Genomic DNA, 22,371 nt, shown 5'->3' with positions numbered 1-22,371 from the left:
TTGCCCCAACCCAGGTGCAGCACAAGTGCAGCACCTTGCACTTGGACATTAGGTTAATGTGGGCTCACTTCTCAAACTTGTCCAAGCCAAACAGATTTGAATTCCTCTTTCCAGGCTAAGTTGCTTTGTTCTGAAGACAAATACTATGCTATAGAAAGAAAACAGCAAAAGTAACACACCCTTAACATTAGATTGCACAGCTAGTTGTAATTTTACTCTTAGTCTTTCTCCTTTCATGCTCATGCTACATGGGTGTGTTGTCTTTACCATTTATTCAATAACAAAATCGCCTAAAGCATCATTTCACTGCATACCAGAAGCAGAGTGAAGTGCTCACCACATCTTTCAGCTCAGCTTTCAAATATTTGCAGAAGGAACTACTTGTTTGTATATATGGAAAACTAAAATCCTAACAAATAGTAGGAGACCGTACAATATGTTCAGGAATAGAGAATCAGTCTTTGTAGTAAGATCCAAGTAATTGCAGAGGCCAGCTCACTTTTCAGAGCACCAATTGAGAAGTTGTGATGACTGTAGGTTGCTGCTATTTTCACCTGATTCTCTTAGTTGTCCCATTTTTTGAAGGTTTGCTATTGGTACTGTTGGAAGGAGGAGGATGTTCTGTTGCTTTATCAACAGATAATACCATTGTCTTTTCTAATATACACCATAATGAGATACTGCTGACCTACAATAAATCTGTTTAGGATTACACTGGGAACATCTACCTTCCATCCTAAGGAAAAAACTGCTGATTATGTTTGGTCACAAAAGGCTGATCCTGCACTCTTCACACAGCCCAAGCTTACCCTCATATCAGAGGGCTTCAGACAGGCACACTGAAAGAATGGATCCCAAGTGTAACCAATTATTTCCTTGTGATGGAAAATGTAAGCATAATCCAAAAAAGGCATAGAGACTGATACACTGGTTTGGAACAGATTCCTGTACTCCATCACTCCCTTACATATGAATGATTGCGGTGCCCTCATGGATATTTTTAATACTCTTGTTATATAAAACTGTATAAATTCAGGAAAAAATTGGAGGAAGATCATCTTTTTAAGAAAACATGCTGATTCCCAGAAGACTGGAAATGTACTTCAAGAGTAATTTGTCTTTATGTAAATCTAAACCATGGCTATTTTTGATGCAGTGACTGAACTCATAATTCACAGGATCAAATTGAAACATTTGTCAAGAACTGCAAACCAATTGTTGAAAGGCATGCATTTGCCATGGGATGTTAAATATAAGTTTACACAAGTGCAGAAGATTTTGCTGTGATGAGCCCTCTGCAGAAACAGTTAATTAATGTTAAATTCAAGTCTCATTCATAGCAATTAACAAAGCTCATCTTCATAAAGTGCCTTTAGCAGCCAATATTTGTCATCTGGAAAATGGAACAAATCACATAAAAACAGTTATGAATATGGGAGTAATTTAGAGTTCATTAATAATACAAAGAACAAACCTGTTTTCTGTCTCTTCAAGGAATCACTGTAATTTGCAGGCTGCAATGCAAAATGAGATGGAGCACAATGATTAATCTGTGAGCTATGGAATAACTACTATACATATAACAGATGTCTGCTGTGACAAGGGGCACATTACCTCCATGTTTATATAAAGAAAGAAGAGGGATTCAACTGTTTTATATGGGAGAGTTGTGGGAAAGATCTCAGAAAGCCCTCTATGAGAAGGTAGGGAATTATAAATATTTGCAAGTGTTTATTCAGGTGCCAAGTACAGTACACTGGTGAAACATGGCCTGAATGCAAAGGGGAGTAAGGGGAAAAACATCTGATGTAGATGTTACTGGTTTCATTTCACTGGTACAGATATTAATTCAGTTCATCTCTCTTGGTTGACACCAGTGCTCAGCCAGAACTTGCATGTTCATTAATGTCAGATGAACAGATGACAGAATTTTTTTTCCAAGATAAAATCTTGCTGGAGAAAGGATATTATTAAAAGGATTTCCTTCTGAGTAATTAGAAACACACAAAGTAGCTTACTTTTTCAAAGGTGGGTAGATGTCAGGCTCTTTAGAGAAATGGCATCAGCTACACTTCTGCTTTCCCCATGCTAAGTTTTGGTAGCAGTTGACACTGCTGGCGGTGGGTCTTCTCCCAACACCACAGGTTTGCACCACTAGACCAAGCTCTTTAGGGAACATTGGAAGTCCATATTCCTTTGCCTGGATAGTAAGAGAAAGGTAGACAGTACCTGCTGCTGCTGGAGGATTTAGTCCCAAGCCCCAACTGCATTGCTGGGGTCCTCTTTGACTTCTGAAGCTAGAGTTGGGGTTGCTCAACCTGGAAAACAGAAGGATCCTGGGAAACCATATAGAGGCCTTCCAATACTTAAAGGGGCCTACAGGGAAGATGAGGAGAGATCCTTTGTCAGAGAGTGCAGTGACAGGACAAGGGGTAATGGTTTTAAACTAAAAGAAGGTAGATTTAGATTAGATAGAGGAAGAAAGTCTTTACAATAAAAATGGTGAGTCACTGGAACAGGTTGGCCCTGGAGGTATTCAAGACCAGATTGGATGGGACCCTGGGCAGCCTGATCTAGTGGGAGGCAGCCCTGCTCATGGCAAGTGGTTGGAATTGGGTGGGCTTTAAGATCCCTTCCATCCCAAACCATTCTATGATTCTAATGTAAGTATTGCTTCCCTCAGTGAAAAATCCCAGTGAAGCAGACAACAAACATAAACATTAGGATTCAGCTCAAATCAGCTGCAAGCTACATACAAGCTACATGGTTCAGGCCCATCATGCTCAGGTCATCTTTAACAGCTCTCTGATCTCCACAGATCACATTTTTGTTCACATGGCAACAAATACATGTAGACATTTAAATGTTGGTGCGTAATTCACAAACTAAATCCGTCTCAATTTTGCCCTTATGAAAAAGAGACACTGAAAACCACATCAGAATGCGGGTGTTCACTGAGATGGGCACTTCCTTCTCCACTGTACATCTCAGCATTCAGGCAGACTGAAGCACTGGGAATTCTGCCAACGCTTATATCCAATGATTGCATAGTAAGGAACACATACCCATTCTATTCTCTGCAGACTGATCCAAGCATATAAAAACCAGGGAATCTCAATCGACTGTTTCTCTCCTGTTTAACAGACCTGAGCAGCCCAAATAACACACAATTCATTCAAAAATCTTGCAGTTTAAGTTTGCCCCCTAATGGAAATAACCTGAGTGCCCATCAAATCAGCTCCCCTTCTTCTCATCCACTGCTATGCTGAAGGGGGCTGGGAAGGGTATGATTTTAGAGCACACCAAGCTCCATCTGCCCCCAGGGAGACTGTTAGAAAATGATCCCAATTAATTAATATGGCCTTAGGTACTGACAGAGTAAAATCATGGGACTGTCATCAGCAGATGGTTTATACCCACACTGCTGTAGGGGGTTAGTAAGAACTACGTTGCTAAACGATGGTAAACAGGGAACGAAAGAAAAGAAGGGAAGAAAAAGGAAATAGAAGTTATGCTGATACACCTGATATACCCTGAGGCTCTCAAAGGCTCAGCAAAAGTGCAGGATAGTAGCTAGGTATAGATGGTGCTGATTAGATCTTCTCTTACCACTCACAACGCTGACTTCCAATTTCATTTTAAACCATTGCCAGAAGAACTCAGGGGAAAAAAAAAATCCATTTATGTTACGACGTCAGAAAACTGGAATAGATAATGCCTAGGCAGGGAAAGACATTTTTTAATAAATTCTGCTGCTTAGTTGAGCAGGGAGTAACTCATGGACTTACAAGCTAAGCTTGTTGTGTATTTGGGCGTAAGAGAAGTGCTTGTGAAACTCTGACTGACTTCAAAAGTAACAGAAGTGGGTCTTTCAGAAAACAAGCTATCAAATATATGCTCATTACCACCCATGGCAATAAGTGTAACTGTATTTGTTTCACACTGGTTACTGCAGTATCACAACAAAACAATGGCAGCAAAACAATGTTTGGCTCACTCTCCATTGAGGAAAAGTGAGAGACACCGTACATGTAAGATCTGATGCTGCCAGTTCTCTCCACACTTCTAAACTACCATTTTCCACTGAGATCTGGCAAACTTATGTACACGGCAACAATCCCAAATTATACACAGTGCAAAACGTGCCAGAATCAGAAAACAAAGTATTACTGAGAATGGCTTTTTCTTACAAAATAGAAGTGAGTTTTGAGGGATTTCCTTTAAACAGAAGCTGAAGGTTTAAATATGAACCATGAAGCTAGTCTCATTTTCAATGAGAAGCCATCACTACAATGACACTCACAGACCAGCAATTAAAATTCTCTTTATTAGAAATTACGATCAAATGATGCAGGAGACTAGTGACATAAAACATACGACAGGTGAGTACTGCTCAAAGTCTGAACATCTCACATGCAGCACAAGTTAGTCCATGAAGCAAAGCGACAAAATACAATCTCATATAGGAGATGCAAAATAGTACCAAGGTGGTTTTCTTTGGACACAAAGCAAGCATCTCAGGCCAACTTACTTATGCAGGCAGCTGAAGGGAAAGCGAGCCACACTACTGCTGAGTGTGCAGGAGTCCTGAAAGGTGAGCTGAGTGTCTGGGGAATGCACAGGATTTCGGGACTGCCTGTATTTGCCTTCTACATTCAATTTCATATGATATGATTAACTGAATGACTTGCAGCAAAAACAAGATGGTATTTGCTATAAGGAACACTCCATGTAGTTAAAATAACAGACTGGTCAGAGTACAATAATCCCACTTATTTCCTGATTCATCCGCTCTGCCTGAGAGTGTGGAGAGGTGGGAGGAAAAAGGGCAAGACTTCCAGTTTGCAAAGCAGGATATAAGTAAGAGATGGAGCACAGTCTCCTTTACAGAGTCTGCAGACACAAAAATGTACACTTACTTACCTTCCAAAACCCAAAATAAGCAGAACAGATAAACATAAGGAAAAGCAAAATGAAAAATAGATTTAGTATAAATAATTTGTTATTAAGAAATATCAAGGAAAAAAAAAAAAAAAAAACTCTTCTGCAGGAATAGCTGCCTGATTAACTTCAGTCTTAATTCCTTTTTATTTTTTCCAGGGAGAACTAGCAGGGTGAAAAATGGTGAGAGAAGGAAGCAAATTCAGGTACCATCTTGCAACTGCACTTGTCTGGAGCAGTTAGTAACACTGAGGCTAAAAGGCATAAGGATCTTTCAGATAAGAAAAGCAGCTGCCTGTGTACCAGTGTAAGAAGCTAGAGAAGCTGCAAACCTATTGCAAGGAAATTCTGATTGCGTGTGTTCATTTGGAGGAGGGCATCTAATCATCTACAAAGCAAAGTTATGGAGCAGCCTTTCAAAGACCGAAACGTTTGTCAAGATGGAGTTCTCGGGTTTAGATGATGCGGCTCTCAAGGTTATCCACAGAAAGGACAAGGTGATTCTGGAGGTCTTTTCCATGCCATACCTGTATGTCTCCATGTAATGAACACAATGAAAGCTGGCAACTGACACAAAGGCCATCATCGCCTCTCCTATTTTTCTGTTGAGATAATTTGCTCACTTTCATATACGTAAATAAAATAGATCTAGAAGGAGATGTGCTAAGTCAGTTCCTGCAGAAAGAGGTTGGTAGGGAACTGAAACATCAGAACTTTGATCAAAAGTAGTTAAGTGGTTAACAAAGTTTGATTTTCAGATATCCGGATGCCAAAATTAATTAAGACTCAATATGAAAATTTATCTTTGGAAGTGCTTACCAAACCACAAACACATTCCTACGAGCAACAGCTTCTGGGTGCCCAGGACTCTAAATCTAGTCAGAAGCCTAAGTATGGAATTAAGACGTTCAACGTGAAGGTCCTTCAAATCTTGGTGCTACGTTAGAAAGGTTTGCACCAGTCCAGCCACCTCTATATCCTTCCTACAGACACATTCTTCCTTCTGACAGATTTGGTGGTGAAGCTGTGGGGTAATTTTTTGAATAATCTGATCCATCTGGAAGCTATCTAGTCCTAATCAATAGTATTAAAGAAAACTCCCATTTTCCCCTCCAAGCCCCAAAGTAAGCCCAATCCGCCGAGATCAACCAGCACTAATGAACTCAGATATATTTTATATAGCTGTTCTCCATGCTCAGACAAAAATGGAAAAAACAACTGCTGTCTTCCAACATATTAAAAAGATTTGAAATAGCTCAATCCCAATCATCACATTTGAAAGTACGTTCACCACACTTGCAAAAATTTGAGACCACCTTTTATTTAATTATTTCCAGGAAATAATGGAAGATTTCTATTAAAACTTAAATCCCAGGGCCACTGTTAGCAGAATGCACAATGTATGAGATCCTGTTTTAATAACAGCTTTCAGGAGTCAGATTTTCACTGTGCTTCAAGACGTAGTTTGAAATAAATGTTTGGTTATTAGTTGAGCCCATTACTATAAAAGCGAGCAATACTGTAGCAACAGAGTATGTGAGCAGCTGAAAGAAATACAGACTCATGAATCCTAAGCAAATAAAAACCTTTCATAAAGGAAACATTCCAAAATATATTTCCAAACAATGGTTGACTGCAACCAAGTAATTCACACCCCATTGTGAAACAAACATCAGTAATTTCTTTCAGACACCAGGACTCAGAAGCAAACAGTGATCCACCCTTCTCTCTCACTTGACTTCCAGGCTGTTTTACTAGAAATATGATTAAAAGAAGCATACATTAAGCCAAAGAACTGAAGTCGCTTGCAGCTCTAAGGGGAGTAGCTCTATAGAGGTATTTTTTCCTCAAGTTCTAGGTCTAGTAGAATGCTCTTAAAAAAAATAACAATCAACCTACAGGCTTCAAAGCCCATTTTGCACTTTAAAAAAAAATCACTTTCTATGAAAAGAATTTTTGGCCAGAGCTTTGTCTATTGTTTTTAGCACTCCTCCTTCCAAAAGCTGGTATGCTGTAACAGAACAGCTACAAGCAGAGACCTCACATAGGTGACAGTCTGTGCACTCTGATTCTGTAAGCTTACACTTTTTATTGGGCCACTGCGTATCAAGCAGCTCAAGTTTGCTGAGTAGGGACAATGCTCACATGTGCTATGTGTTAAAATAGCAATTACTTCTGCTCAACATGGCTTTCTATTTCAGGGCAATCAGTATTTTCCTATGGAGACTAGAGAAAATCTTATTCTTAGTTGGCCAATGAGTGCTTTACATTGTTTAAAGTACTTGAATCACACTAAGAGTACAAATGAAACTTAGAATGTTGGAAGTCAAGGGTTTTTACTGATGCTGGCGATGACAATTTCTGGTGTATTCCCAGCCTGGAAGGCATGAGGAGCACCAATTAATTTAAAGCCCCTCAGGACACAGCTCTGCTAAGGCCCCATGTTTCCTCTGACATCTCTGGTTTGTGCAGGTGGGTCACTCTCTTTTACCCAAGATATTTATCCTAACAGGACTAACCAAGTGCCCATTTCCCTCTGGAGCTTAGTTCAGCAAATGTCAAAGGGGAAGGAACACACTCATGAATAACCTCAAATAGTTCAGAAGTTATACAGGACCAGCTAATACTTAAAAATCACAGAACCATAGGAGTTGGAAGGGACCTCTGCAAATCATCAAGTCCACCTCCCTGACTGCAGGCTCCCTACACCAGGTTGCACATTGGCTATTATTTAAGAAAAGTGTAATCTGCATCTGGAATAACAACCAGCCAGATTATGTGGCCTAAAAATTTAACAGGAGACTCCCCTGAGAATTTTAGCTTCCTTAATGTCAGAGAAGAACTAAAGTGCAGATGTTTTATCACTTTTAATCATTAACGTTGTCTGGTTGATGTTTCACCTTATTATAAAACCTGAGGCTGCTTTCATTTCACCTAACCTATTCATCTGTGTCTGCAGTACAAACATTGGCATTTCAGAGGTCTGAGTGCCATACAAATACTGCAAGTATTTTGAATAACATTTGCTCTATTGTTACCAGTGTGCACATCCAACAGAAAATACCCCCGTTTTGATGAGTTTAGTTAATGCCAAATTTGTCTGTTCAAGAACAAAAGTGCTTTCTGTAGGCTGATGAGACTGACTCGGCTTCATAGAAATCTGAAGAATTTGTTACAGCCCCATAATAAAAGCATAACAGATAACCAGTAATAAAAGCCCTTTATCAACAAGATTTTGTATTGTGAACCATTCCAAAACGCCATTTGAAAAAGTTTAAGTTGTAAAATGTTCTCTGAATATTTTTGCCCTAAATAAAACGAAGTCATGAGAGTACAGAAGTGTGGACATTTTTGCTGCTGCAAATGGACTGAATCACACCATGTCTTAGCTAGATTAGTCATTCTATGCATTGCTCAAATTCTGAGGTTGAGGCTGTTGTAGAAAAATAGCGATTCTCTGAAGGAATCGGCCTCAGGAATTTGTTTTGGTTTCACTTAAAAGCTGGCAGTACAACTACTAGAATGCTAAAAAAGATGTCTCTTGGTCTCTTTGTCCTGCTTGGGGAAAAGAGTTGTGAGCTGTTAGGGGTTCTGATCAGCACAACACAGTCCCTGTGCCACAAGGGATAACACCCCAAAGCACAGAAGGCACAGTGAGCACAGTCAGGCCAAGCTGCAGATTTTTAGGACTTGTCACCTTAAGGCAGCATACCCCTCACTCTTATCTAAGTCCCTGACAGTCACCATCCCCAGGCAGTAAGAAACCATCAAAAGCAAGTGTAGAGTCTTACACATAGGGAGGAATAATTGCATGCACCAATACAGGCTGGGGGATGAGCTGCTGGAGAGGAGCTCTGCAGAGAGAGACCTGGGCATCCTGGTGGACGACAGGTTGGCCATGAGCCAGCAGTGTGCCCTCGTGGCCAAAAAGGCCAATGGCATTCTGGGGTGCATTAAAAAGAGCGTGTCCAGCAAGTCGAGGGAGGTGATCCTCTCCCTCTACTCTGCCCTGGTAAGGCCTCATCTGGAGTACTGTGTCCAGTCCTGGGCTCCCCAGTTCAAAAAAGACAGGGATCTCTTGGAAAGAGTCCAGCGGAGGGCCACAAAGATGGTGAAGGGCCTGGAGCATCTCCCCTATGAAGAAAGGCTAAGTGAACTGGGCCTGTTTAGCCTTGAGAAAAGAAGACTGAGAGGGGACCTGATCCAGGTTTATAAATATCTGAGGTGTGGCGGCCATAGTGGTGAGACCAGTCTCTTTTCAGTGGTACGTGGAGACAGGACGAGGGGAAACGGACATAAGCTGCAGCATAGGAAGTTTCACACGAATGTGCGTAAGAACTTCTTCACGGTGAGGGTGACGGAGCACTGGAACAGGCTGCCCAGGGAGGTTGTGGAGTCTCCTTCTCTGGAGATATTCAAGTCTCGCCTGGACACCTACCTGTGCGACCTGGTGTAGGGAACCTGCTTTGGCAGGGGGGTTGGACTCGATGATCTCTAGAGGTCCCTTCTAACCCCTACAATTCTGTGATTCTGTGATTCTCTCCCAAGGTGCCTTTTAACTTAGGATATGATTCTATGAATGAGGTGTAAAGAAATTTCATTCAAACACACAAAGCAGCAAATAGTTTATACTGATGTGGTGCATGTTATATGACAGAAAATATAAACTACTTTCTCACAATACTGAGAGAGCCAAACCCCACCTGGAAAAGGACAAGAGAAGCATAGCCCTACTCCAACAGACTGTGATCTCAAGCGAGTGTTGATCTCCTGTTTCTGAGATTCCTCCACAGCCCCATTGTCCTCCCACAGTCCTTGTACTCCCTGCTTAGAGTCTTTCCTAGCTTCTTCAGTCTGACTAACTGACAGAATCCTGAAGACATGAACCAAAGACGCAAAGAGGGCTCTGCGTGACATACACTATATGAAAGTGCTAGGACAAAGCCAAAACTTCATTTTCTGCTCCTGTTGCTGGACACACCTACCCACGACAAGGCCAAGCTCAATGTTTTTGGGGTGACAGAAGAACAAACTTATATTCTGCCTGGATTAGTCAAGGAGATGGAAATAGATGCAAGGGAGAAATGGCATTGCATACAAAGTTCACATACCACAGAATAAAAACACAGAAAAAATACACATCCTTTTGAAGCCCTGTTTGAGTGTTGTTCCTATCCCTTCATTCCCCATAAATCCTAAGCATGTAAATGAAGCTCGCACAGACCACTTACATCATGACTTCATGGCATTTGTAAGTTCAGCTTGATTGATCACCCAAGAACATATTTCTGAGAGGAAAGAATTAGAACAATCACCACTTAAGAACAGTCTATGAAAGAGAGAAAAAATAAAATACATTTCAGACCCACATTTAGTGAATAAAACACCAAAGTTCCCTCACATGTGGATACCAAAGGTAAGTTTGGCTTCTGCAGCTCTTTGTGCGTATAGAAACATAAAACCATGCCGGGTTACGAAGCAGAAGCTATGCTGTGTTTGCTGAACAAATGCAATATAGATACTTGAATGAAAATTAAACAGTCAAGTCTTTGTTATTGTAGTAGAGCCAAACCAGTGTAAAAATCCATAGAATAAATAATCTATATAATCCTCTGGATAAAGTAATTCTGCAGAATAGCTCAAGTCAACTCCAAGAATTTGCTTATGCCTGTCTGCCTGGCTAGGCCTCCACCTTTAATTTAAACTGCAAATAGCATATGCAGTTATCTTCTGCAGGGCTTCGCAATTGCTCTTCTCTAAATTGCTTGTAGGATTTGGATGGGGTAAGTCATGCAGAGCCCTGTTTGCAATTTCAGCTTAGGTTTTTGTAATCAGTTTCTTAATAGGATTATGCTTGGGGTTCATTCAATTATCTCAGCACAAAGCCTGAAGTTTTCCTCAGCACCATATGTTACAGCAACACTCTTATTCTTGCTGTGACGTATAATAACATAGTTTACTCCCTCTGTATATTTGTTGTTATTGGCTTGCAGGCCAAATGATTTCAAAAATGAAAATAAAATAAACAAACAAACCACAGAAGAGGCAAGGAAAAGGTAGAAATACTCTCCAAGCCAAACGTGCAGCACGAAGGGGAATCACTCTGCTTAGGAAGAAAACCAATTCGAATCCCTCAGAAGCAAGAAACGCTAACAATCAAACTAAGGGGAAGGGCTGCTATCACTTTTTATGAAAATTCACACAGGAACCCCACCTAACAACGCCCGCAGCGGCAGCTCGGGCCCGAGCTCGGCCGGGCTGCTCCGCCACCAAGGCCCTCGGGGCCGCTCCCCGAGCAGCGGCTGCCGCCTGCTGTCCGCCCGGGACTAGGAGCCCTGTGGGGAAGAGAGGGAGGAAAAACAAAGCTTAAACACATCGAAAGCATCTTTAAAATTCCTCTGCCCGGCAGGGGGATAACGCACGAAAAGTCTGGGAGCATCAACTTAACGCTTCATCCTTCTAATATTATACCCCCACACGGCACAAGTCCTCGGAGCAGGGAGCTTTCTGCGGGGCTCAGGCAGCCCTCAGGACAGGCATCTCTGCTCAGGCATCTCAGGGTGCCTGAAAGGGATTGGGCTGCCAAAGGCTGGGAAGAGGAGGTAGCATGTTTTATACACATGTACTGAGGGCAGCAGTTACACATATCTGCTGGGATATCCAAGAGGTTAGCCCTGGGGACCTGCACTAAGCACTTGCTGAGCAAAATTCGTCCTATTCTGCCAAAACTCCCATTACAGAAGAGAAGAAGGGTAAATTGATCCTTCACTAGACATATGTACCCCTGAAGTTCAAAGTGGTTTCCTAGTTCACTCATATGATAGGACGTTCCCAGTCTAAAGTTTAGAGCTCTTGGCAATTACTGAAGAGAGGGAAATTGGACTATTCCTGTGTTTATCTTCTAGCAAAGAAAACACAGGATATTCTTGGCTGCTTAAGAGAGAAAAAAACATGCAGCACTTCAGAGGGTTTTTAAGCCCATTGAGAGAAAGGACCTAATGCTAACTGTGACAGTATTCTGACAATATTCTAAGAAAATATGATCCGTCTCTTTAAATTCATTCAATACTTTATGCAAAGTATACATTTATTTGCTAGAAAGTGTAAGTAGATCATAAACCAAGATATGTCATGGGAAATGCATTGTAAAATAGACATTAGCTGGTTAGGGCTTGTGTGTCTCATAAACGAAAGCCAGCCAGACAGACAGCCTAACTAGCTGTACTTTCAGCATGAGCTTAGGAAAAAGAAGGAAAAAGGCTTTCCCAACACAGTGGAAAGTGCTCAGAGGAGGGAGATTAAAGCTCCTGGTTGACAGATGCCATTCTTTACTTCTTTCTGCAGGTACAAGGACCCTAGCAAGCTGGGCAACCCCTCCTTGGAGCAGCTTTCACTCCTTTCACTGGGTGAAACAGTTGAAAATTATTTTAAGTGCAAAGCATTTTTTTTTTCCTGACAAATGCATGTGTGCAGACAGGTTTCATACAACGCCACCCTGAATCTTTGCTCTTCTGGAGAGAGGCAAGCTGCATGTGCACCATGCTCATGGGGGCAAAGAAAGATAAGTTCTGGCTAATCTACCAAGGCAAAACCTGCAGTCTAAAAGATATATTTTAAGACATTCAGCATCCATTTGGACTGAGGGTGTTAATTTAAACTCGCTGCTGGTCACTGATGATGTTCAGCAGGCCTTCCTGAAATGCACATGCCTGCCTCCAAAGGACTCTAAAATCAATGAAGTAGTGCTTAAATCAGCTACAGTAGCTCCAGGTTAGATAAAATCTCCTGTAGTGAAAGATGTGACACTTTGACAACTCCATCCTTCCTACACCAGCCTTTACCTACCTACCTGCATACTTACTCTAGACCACAAGTCCATTAATCCCACTTGGAAGTCTTTCTCTTGCCAATTGCAGGTGTTTCCCCTTCTTGGTGGATTTCTTTCTGCTCAAATTGAAGTATACAAAGCAACTATTTTCAAGGATCACTAACAATTTTAACATCAATTCCCTACATATACTGATGCCCACGTATGCACTCACAGTGGAGTTCATGGAGTGCGACATTCCTGAGTACAGGTGAGTTCACTGCAAGGACTGAACATATTCTGAGAGTGTCTTGTGTATTTCAGTGAGTATAAAGTTCTTAATAATTGCTCTGCTTCTGCAAGGGAGGAAGTTTCTGAGGGGCAGATTGTAATATTACAGCAGAAATACAGGTTACAGACATACCCGGAAGAAAGTCTCAGTTTTCAGAGCACATTTACAGGGCCAACTTTTGCAAATAAAAGCCTAGTGTTTCACATGGCCTTGATTCAAAAGTCCTAGAGGGAGTTCAGTTGTTTCCACTCCAAAGAAGCAAAACTTTTCATTGTCCTCTGAGATTTCTTACGTATTATTTATCAACCATCAGATATCAAAATGAGTGCAATCAGCCAAGCATACAAATTATGCATGTTTTGAACTGTTGTTTGCAGCAAGCAGTAAGACTGAGCAAGAGGAACACAGGTTCTTCCTGTGCTTACAGTCATGCTTTTGTGCTTTCTTGAACTCTATTAGATCATTTAGCAAGAAACAAATTCAGAACTCACTAAAATAGACAGCTATGTCTGTAGAAACAAACACTACCTCACTATGGTCCAAAGCATCTGAGATGAGAAAAAGAAATAGAAGATAGATATTTTTTCTTTACTTGCAAGAACTCATGTATCCTGGCTCTCCTGGAGACATTTGGGGAACTTCAACAGGATGGCCTGAAGATCTGTGCCATTGCTTTTGTCCATCTTTCATCTGGATGAGTACTTTCCTGTTAGGCAGCTTTATGTGCCCTGAAATGGATATTTTCAGTTTAAGAGCTGGACTAAACTAAAGAGCAGATCCCTGGAAAATTTGTTTTTGTTTTCTTGGAAATAATCCCACAATTTATTTCCAAATCAAACAAACACTTGGCAAGACCTAAACCAAACAATTCAGTCAGTACCGGTGCTCCCCCAAACACACACTCTTTTAGTGGAACTTTGAGGATGTTTACCTGAGGCATGGAAAACTTAGGTTTAATCCCATTCTCTGCGTAAGGTTATTTCATTCTTGCCATCTGTCTTCTACATGCCTTGCTCTCCATGCTGCAAGGGTCAGTCGGGCACAGTTCCCTCAGCTCCCTTGTTAACACTGCAGAGCTTTGTGAAAAACTCTTGGCTGTTGCCTTCAGGAGGAATTGGATTACATCTCCCACTCCCAGTGTGCGTGTCCTGTCACATACTTTCCCCCAATGAATATCTGCATGTTAATAATGCATGGCATAGCACAACCAAGCCACTCAGAGGCAGATCTAACTGCAAGTACCTTTCAGCCTTGCAGTTTGTGCTCTGTCCTCACAGTGATAGGAGAATAGGGAAACAGAGGTGAGAATCCTTCTCAGGAAAATAAAGTTTTCAAAATAGTCTGTCACATTCTTGCTGGAGCGGCTCTTGAGCAAGTTAAAGAAATGCCTAATACCTCCTTATTCATCTAACATAAAACAACGAAATTCATGCTACCCAGCAAGTTGAGACAAACGGCTTTGGGATGCCAAATCTGCATTTTTCCTTGAAAAAATAATCCCTCTCCCCCACAATGCTTCCAAAGGGATTAACAAGAATCTGCCAGCCCATCCCTCCAGGCCTGCCTATACAAAAGCAGTGCTCCATAAGAGCATTTATCTCTTGAGTCAGAATAGTTTCCTAACCAGTAAATAAATATTTCTTACTCCTAATAAAGAGCAGCAATTCATAGTTAATATCTTTAACACAGCCTTTTGTTACCTTTCCAGAAAATAAACCTGCAACTAATATATTGAGGTTGAGAATGTTTCTGAACTTGCCAAGTTAATCTAGTGCATGGCTTTGGAGAGGAAGAAAGATAAAATAGACCTTCAGGCTAGGATTTCTTAGAGTGGACTCTGGGTGAGAAGTTCTAGAAAGAGGCAGAAAGAAACAAAAAGGACAGAAGGAAGACTGCCCTCTCTGGCAAAGCAGCCCCTGGCTTATCCTGGGGGAGAAGCAACATTCATATTCTATTCCTGCCCCTTACAGCTCTGACACATGAATGCACTGTAGCTTATCTTCAATAAAACTTCAAGAAAAGCCTCCATTTCACCATCCGAGCTTCACACCATTGAACATATGATGGCTCCAAAGGACAACTCCACTCCACTTGGAGTGAAAAAGCTTCTGGGGATTTCACGGCCAAGAAATTTAGAGGCGTGGAAAGCATGAAATATACAAGACAAATTAGGAAAACAAACACATACAGAATGTACAGAACAGAGAAAACAAATTATTCAGGTGGCCTCTGGAGATTGCTTAACACCAAACAGTGCTCTGAGAGGGCCCTGTGCCCTCCTCTGCCCTCACCATGTACACCTGATCCTGGATGATCCACTCAACTTCCACTTTTCATCACAGCAGAACCAGCAAGGTCTACCTACATCTGTCCCCTAACTTTCAGAGCCCTGAGGCTACGGTGTGTGAACAGACTGCAGCCACTCGGGGTGGAGATTTCCACAGATGCACTGATGGTGTGCAAGTAGAAGTTCTAAAACTCCTACTTGCCCAGCTGCTTGTATCGAAGGCACAGCCAAAACAGCAGAGATTGTGCCTTGCTTAGCTATGCCTCAAATGTCACCAAAGAATCATATAGATCTCTTTCCGTGCACAGAAAAAATAAAATTGCCTTGGAACCCCCCTTGAAAAAATGCTGTGATCTTAGCTTCTTATTAGCAATCCTATTTTCCTTTACCCCTGCTTAAATCTAGCTACGATAAATATTCACATGTTTTGCTGGGTTCTCTCTAAGCTGTACTAACAGACTGTTTGAAGGTCTTCAACACTTCACTCCATTTGAGGTGGTTTTACTGGCTGATACAAAATCTGTATGAACTTACAACCTTACTGAAAGCTACAACATAACCTCTTTAAATTCCAAGGGCTTCCTGATGTAGTGATGGGCTGTGCTTTGGAATCTTGATCTCAAAACAGGGCAGTACCTATTGGGTAAGGCAGAAAGTTACAGGAGCACTTGTGCAAGGTTGGTGCTGCACCTTCTGCTTAATTATGTGCGCTTTCATACTTGCTCTCGCCTTGGGAACCACTGATGAAGAACAGTAAATATGCCTGCATGTCCAGCCAGAACCCTCTCCAAAGGAATCATAGACCAGCTCAGGTTGGTGAGGACCCCAAGGATCATCAAGTTCCAACCCTCCAACCACAGTCAGGGCCACCAACCTCCAGATCTGGTACTAGACCAGGTTGCCTAGGAGAGTTCTGTGAAACAGCATGGATGCATTCCTCATTCCATTGCTCTGGGCAGAGCAGCCTCCCCAGATCAGAAGAGTTTCCAGCTAGTTTCCAGTGTACAGCTGACTTACCCCTGTAAAGTAATACCTGAGGCATCAGGCTGTGTTCAGGAACACTACCAAAGCTGAAGATCCTGCTTATAAATTTTTGCCTTGTGAGGAAAAAAAACAGGTTATAAACAAGCATTGTGGGTTACTAGTATAGTAAAATCAGTCAGTAGTAATCCTGACAGGGGGATTTTGTGAATTTCTTTTCTGTGCTGCATGAAACTCTATGGTATAAGTTCCCTATAAACTACTCCATTACACCACAGACAGTTCCTCTGACTGCATCTCATTCACTACTTTTAGTATCAGTGATTCACTACTAAGGCAAATACTGATAAATAGTTTGCTACTGCTTCTGCATCTGAGAACGGGCATTAACAGAGGACTCACACTGCTTGGGATGAGAGATAAGGTAAAAGGAGGGCATTGGCACTGCCTTTCCCCATTCACACCTGACACCATGCAAAGCTTTGCCTTATATTAATACATGCAATATCTTTGTGCCCCCTAAAATCTCCAGAAACTGACACTTAAAATAAAGGAAAACTGTTCAAACACTGCCTGAAGAGCACTGAAGGGTCTTAGTACTGTTTCTCTCGCAGCACACACACTTGCTTCATATGTTTCCTTCTGACAGCTGCAATTTCAGGTTTTCAGACTGCAGTTTCTTAAATTCAGATAGATAGGCAATATTACATAAGTCTGATCTGCCTTGCAACATCACACTGATAACATCAATTTCTAAAATGACTGATTGACTTCAGCAGCCCCAAAACTTAGTGTTCAGTTTAGACTGACACTAGTTTTTGACATGTGACAACAACAAGCAGGAAAACAAGCTTAATGCCATTAGGAAAGGTCCCCCACACAAAACTAGTTTTATTTCTGTTCTGCTGGATCTACATGTATCTAATATTCAGGAGACATAAAAGGAAGAGCAGCACCCAGACTCACTTTCTCTGGTTAATCCCTTTGTGGGAGCACAGCTCAAAACTCTCATACGTTAAAGAAAATGCCCGCAAGCTCTGACAAGCAACAGGTATGAAAGCTTTCAACTGGCGTAGCTATGTGCACTGTGTCTTTGTTTACTGAATAAAAAGATACACACCTCAACAAAGATGCTGCAAGGCATGGCTCATACAAGTACATTCAAGAAAAGCTCTTTTTCCCTGCTCAATGAACATCAATTTTGGCAAGGGAGAAGTTTGGCAGGGTTTGGGTTCTGGCCAGGAGGAACTCAGCCCAGCAGCCTAGTGGCTGTATGGAAGAATCGATGCATTCAGCGCAGCTCTTGTTAATCCAATTACAAAAGATTTACATGAACACAATTGTGCAGTGAGCAGAAACTATCTAAGTGGAACGGTCTGCTTCAGTTGCCACACAAGTGTGCTTGCTTACTCCTACCAAATAACCAACATTTCCTGCAGCGTGATTGAAAACAAGTGTAAGCAGTTCTGGCTATACACTGCTGATCTTTACATTATAATCTCATCCCTGCTCTACAATGACTTCTCCAAATGGGAGAAGCCTGAGCCTGTCACACAGCAAAGCACTAGGGCTGGCAGCGGGCAACGGCTGCAGGCCCAACCAAGTTCCCGCCTGGAGCCGGGCAGAGGATTGGATGCTCTTGGGGCCTGCAGCCTGCCTGCTTGTGAGTGCCTGGCCTTCACAAAGGTCCTCATCCTTCAGAGAACCTGTAGGCAGCAGGGGGTGAGCTGCAGAGGGGCATCAGAGCTGTGAAGAGGAGAAGATAGCATGGGGTTCCAGTGCCTTGCAGAGTGGTTGGCACCTGCTGCTGCCACATGTGGCTGCCCGTGGCCTGTACTGACAGCTACCATCAGAGCAGAGGCTAGGCGTGCTCCTCACAGAAGCAATTTCAGTTGAGAGGTGCTTGCTGCTGAGAAGAGCCATCTCAACAGCTGCTGAGGAGATTATAGCAAATACACCAGACTCTAAAGATTTGAAGTGGAAATGTGCCAAGTGGAAAATGCAACATGGTTTTGGTACGGGCATTTTCTCTCTCTCCCTCACACCAAATAAACATCTTCAAGGTTTGTTGGGAGGCAAGTGCAAACCTGAGGGTCAGCATGGGTCAACTTGTGGCTTTAAAGGACAAGTCCACAAGGGAAAACAAGAAACAAAAAGAGAAAAATGGAGGAAAAAAAAAAGGAAGGACATAAGACAGAAAAAAGGAGGAAAGATATAGAAGCCATAGTAAACAGTAAATATAAAACATGTCCCAAAAACTCTGATCTTATCTAGCTCTTATTGGCTTTGAGCTGTGCCCAGTGCCTCACTGCATGTGTTGTGACATACCTCAGAAAACATGGGAGAAATTATCTACATTTTACAATAATGAAATGAGCTCTAGTACAGCAGCGTATGACAAACAGACATCTGACCACAAAGCTGCCTTAAATTAATAATGTGGTTTTATTGCCTTTGGTGACCAGGTTTCTTTTGTTGGCCTGTACTGCACTCAGCTGAGTCCCAATCCACTGTTTAGATTGGTCAGACTTAATACTGGCTCACTTGTTTGAAGGAAAAAAGGTCTTTTATTTCTTTTTTTTTTTCCCCTATAGAAAGAGATAGAGGATCTTCCTCTCTTCCCACTGTCTTCTGGTTGCTTTTGTTCTTGTGCTTCCCTCTATATTCCTGATATTCCTTATCCATATGCTTAAGCTAATTCCTTGTATCAGAGAGGGCAACTACACGTTATGTTCTCCTTGCTCACTCTCTAAAACACAGTAGAAAATTGCCTTAGGCTGATGTGAGTATTAAACTGCAAAGCTGCTGAACAGCTCTCCTTACAGGGATGAACAAGCTCCTGCTTTCTCTTTTGTACACAAGGCAAATCTAATAGTCCATGTTTATATGGAGATTGCTTGGTCTGAGTGCAGAACATAAAATGAAGACAGCCTAAAACAATGAACGCAACTTGAAGATGCTCTTCAGCCAGAGCTGAATGACAAGGAGCTGAAGTCTGCATTGCCCCATCCCAGCATGTCTTGGAAGTGGCTCTGTTGCTTGCTGTTTGCATACAGTGAAGTTGAGATATCTCTTCAATGGCAGTTGCAGGAATGAAGCATTCCATGTATTTACATACTTTTTTTTTTGTGTGCAATCCTTTCCTTTTTTTCCACCCTTTTCCTTCTCACTGTTTTCCTAGCACGTTTGCACCATTCCTATAATATTATAATATATTCCATTCCTGACCTTCACAGCACTGACAAATGCAGTGTAGCTCCTGTCTTCAATAAAACCCTTATCCTCCATCTCACCATCCTTATTCTCTCCTATGACTTCTGCTCTCCCCAGTCAACAATTCCTACCTACAGCCCTCCCTTTTCTTCTGGGTCTTTCCCATTTTCCTCCGTCTAAGTGCCTTATTGGTCTGGATGTGGCTGTGCTACCTGAACTGCCAATCTAGACAACACAGCCCCATACTGCTTGGTCCCCTCTAGCCACCATTCCTGTGGGTGCTCCCATACCCAGACTCCTCTTTACCCCACCACACAAGTGTTTCTAACTGCAAACATCAGCTCTCCAAAGGTGGGAAGGCCTGATGGTTCAGAAACTGATCTATCAGTGAGGAGGGGGAAAAAAGCACACATTCTCCATTGCAAACATTCCCTCTTCCTCCCTTTATTTGCTTTTTATCAGAGGCCCTGCTTCTGTTATGGGGGAGTCCGTCAGCTCCAACCACTCATTTGCAATTCAGATCACAGAAAGAACAGCAACAGGTTCTTCTAAAATAATTTTCACCTACAGAAAACTCCCAGTGGGATGAAGCTGCTATTTCAGAGCTCTTCCTTTTTTATTTTTTAAGACTCACTTCTTTCACTGAGTGCTAAATGGCTGATAACACTACTGTCAGCTGGGGCCAGTTCGGTTTTCAGGAAGAGTTCAGAATATGCTTCTTACAGCTCTAAGCTCCTCCGGGGCTCCAGCTTTCCATGCTGGAAGAAAGCAGGTCACAGATACAAAACATCAATACCACCCCCAGCAATAGCAGATCCGGTAACCTTTAGCTGGCTGTGGGAAGCTACAAAAATAGTCTGTGGGTGTAAAGATGTGTTTGTTCATCATCTCACCCTTTAAAAATCTTTATTTTAGGAGAAAAGCCATATTCCTCTTCCATATTCAACACTCAGTATCCCCAAAGCGATTGTGCGAATCTTGTCCTCAAGTGAACAGTGTGTTTCTACTTCAGTAACCCCCGCTGGCAGGCTACCACACACATTTATTACTTTCTGCATGAAAAGATGCTTTGAGTTCAAGTTTTTTTCCTCTTTCCTTCTGTGCTTTTGGGTGGAGACTTAACCATTCGCTTCAGAGCAGTTGAAAATAGCAACCAGAGCTCAGGTGACAATGAATTATCTAAAGTTTTTAAAACCCTAAAGGAAAACTGATTTTTAGGCAGCTCTTTCTCCAAGTATGCCAATTTTGGAGTTGTGTTAGTCCCAAAAAAAGGTCATGCCCATGCTCCCCAGGGCCAGCCTCAGCACCTTGCCTGGTTTCTGCCTGACCACACGCATGTCTGCCAGTGCTTTTTCTCCTCGGCACAAGTGTGAAATCCCTGTGGGTTGGACACTCGCTAGGGGGAAAATGGAAAATAAAGATTCCCATCAAAAGAAAAGGGTGATTTGTGGTACCTCCCTTGTTTAACAAAGACATTGTTAAAAAAAGCATTGTTTTATTTCAAAATAATAATTAGGAGATGGTCCAGAGGCCAGGGCTCAGGTCCTTACTCATGGTATGTAGCAACCATCCAGCTGGCAGTACTACTCAGCTAATTTGACATGCTCTTCCTCTCCCTCCCAAATGCACCTGTAGACAAAAGTAGTTATAGACAGCTCTCTCCTTTCACTTCTGTGACACCAGAAGCTCACACGCTTGCTTACTCAGCAACAGATAGAGGGAGGATTAAAACTTGTCCTTTGCAAGGAAGACTTTTATCTGTTCTTCTTTTGTCTCTGCCATGTGGGGTTCAACATGAGGTAACCCCTTTACTCCTTTGTCTCTAAGGTGTCCAGCTTGTTTGCTTTCATAAATACCCTATTCATTTCTACATTGGCTGAACTATTAATTAACAGGTCTAGTTCATGAACACTCTCAGATGAGATGGAAACAGAGTTCCCAGTGAATAAATATATCACACTAAAAAAAATAAAAAGCCAAAAAACACCAGAACAAACAATTCCAGACATAGCATTGTCTCTGCCTCATTTTCCAAAAGACCCTTGAGCTTGTACAACAGCAGCAGAGCTCAGCACGATCTCCTTCCCTGACTTATGCCCCCAGCACCTGGGAGGAGTGTCTCCACCAGCACGCTCAGTCCCAGCCTTCTCTCAGATCCCAGCAACACCAAGGCCTTCAGGTTGTTATCACTTCCCCCCCCCCCCCAGTGCTGTGAAGGGGAGCAAAACATCATGCTTCTGTCTCATAGAATGGCTTAGGTTGGAAGGCCAGGGCTGCCTCCAGAACCTATCTAACCTGGGCTTGTGAACCTCTGGGGATGGGGCACCACAACTTCTCTGTGCAGCCTGTGCCAGTACCTCACCACTCTTTGAGTGAATAACATCTCACCTGAATTTCCTCAGGTTGTAATGACTTGTTGGTGTTAGACAATGGCTTTAATTGTTCCTTCTTATGGTTGTCAGGTTCTTCATCTGCCTTCTGTTTTACCAGGTGCACCTTCCAGTGCAACTCATCCAGCAAAATTTGGAGGGCCACCGTCAAGCAGTATCTATATGGCCAACATATATAGCCCTTCATATAGATAGTGGAAAGCAATGGCAACAAGCCCTTCAAAACAGACCATGCTGCAAAAAAAGGTTCAAGGAGACTGTATAGATAATGAAACAGAAACACCTCTCTCTCTCTACACTGAATAGAAAGAGAACCTATGAGAAACGCGTCCAGATCACCTCTGTGGTTGCTTTAAACTTCAGAAAAGTTACATGAATGATACTCTCAGAGATGCCCATCTTTTAACCAAGCACTCTACTGGCCCTGAATAGCTCTGTGGTCCCTGTAGCACTATCTGGA

The sequence above is a fragment of the Meleagris gallopavo genome, chromosome 1 (assembly GCF_905368555.1).
Source record: "Meleagris gallopavo chromosome 1, MGAL_WU_HG_1.1, whole genome shotgun sequence".
Lineage (NCBI taxonomy): Eukaryota > Metazoa > Chordata > Aves > Galliformes > Phasianidae > Meleagris > Meleagris gallopavo.
This window is presented reverse-complemented; position numbering follows the sequence as displayed.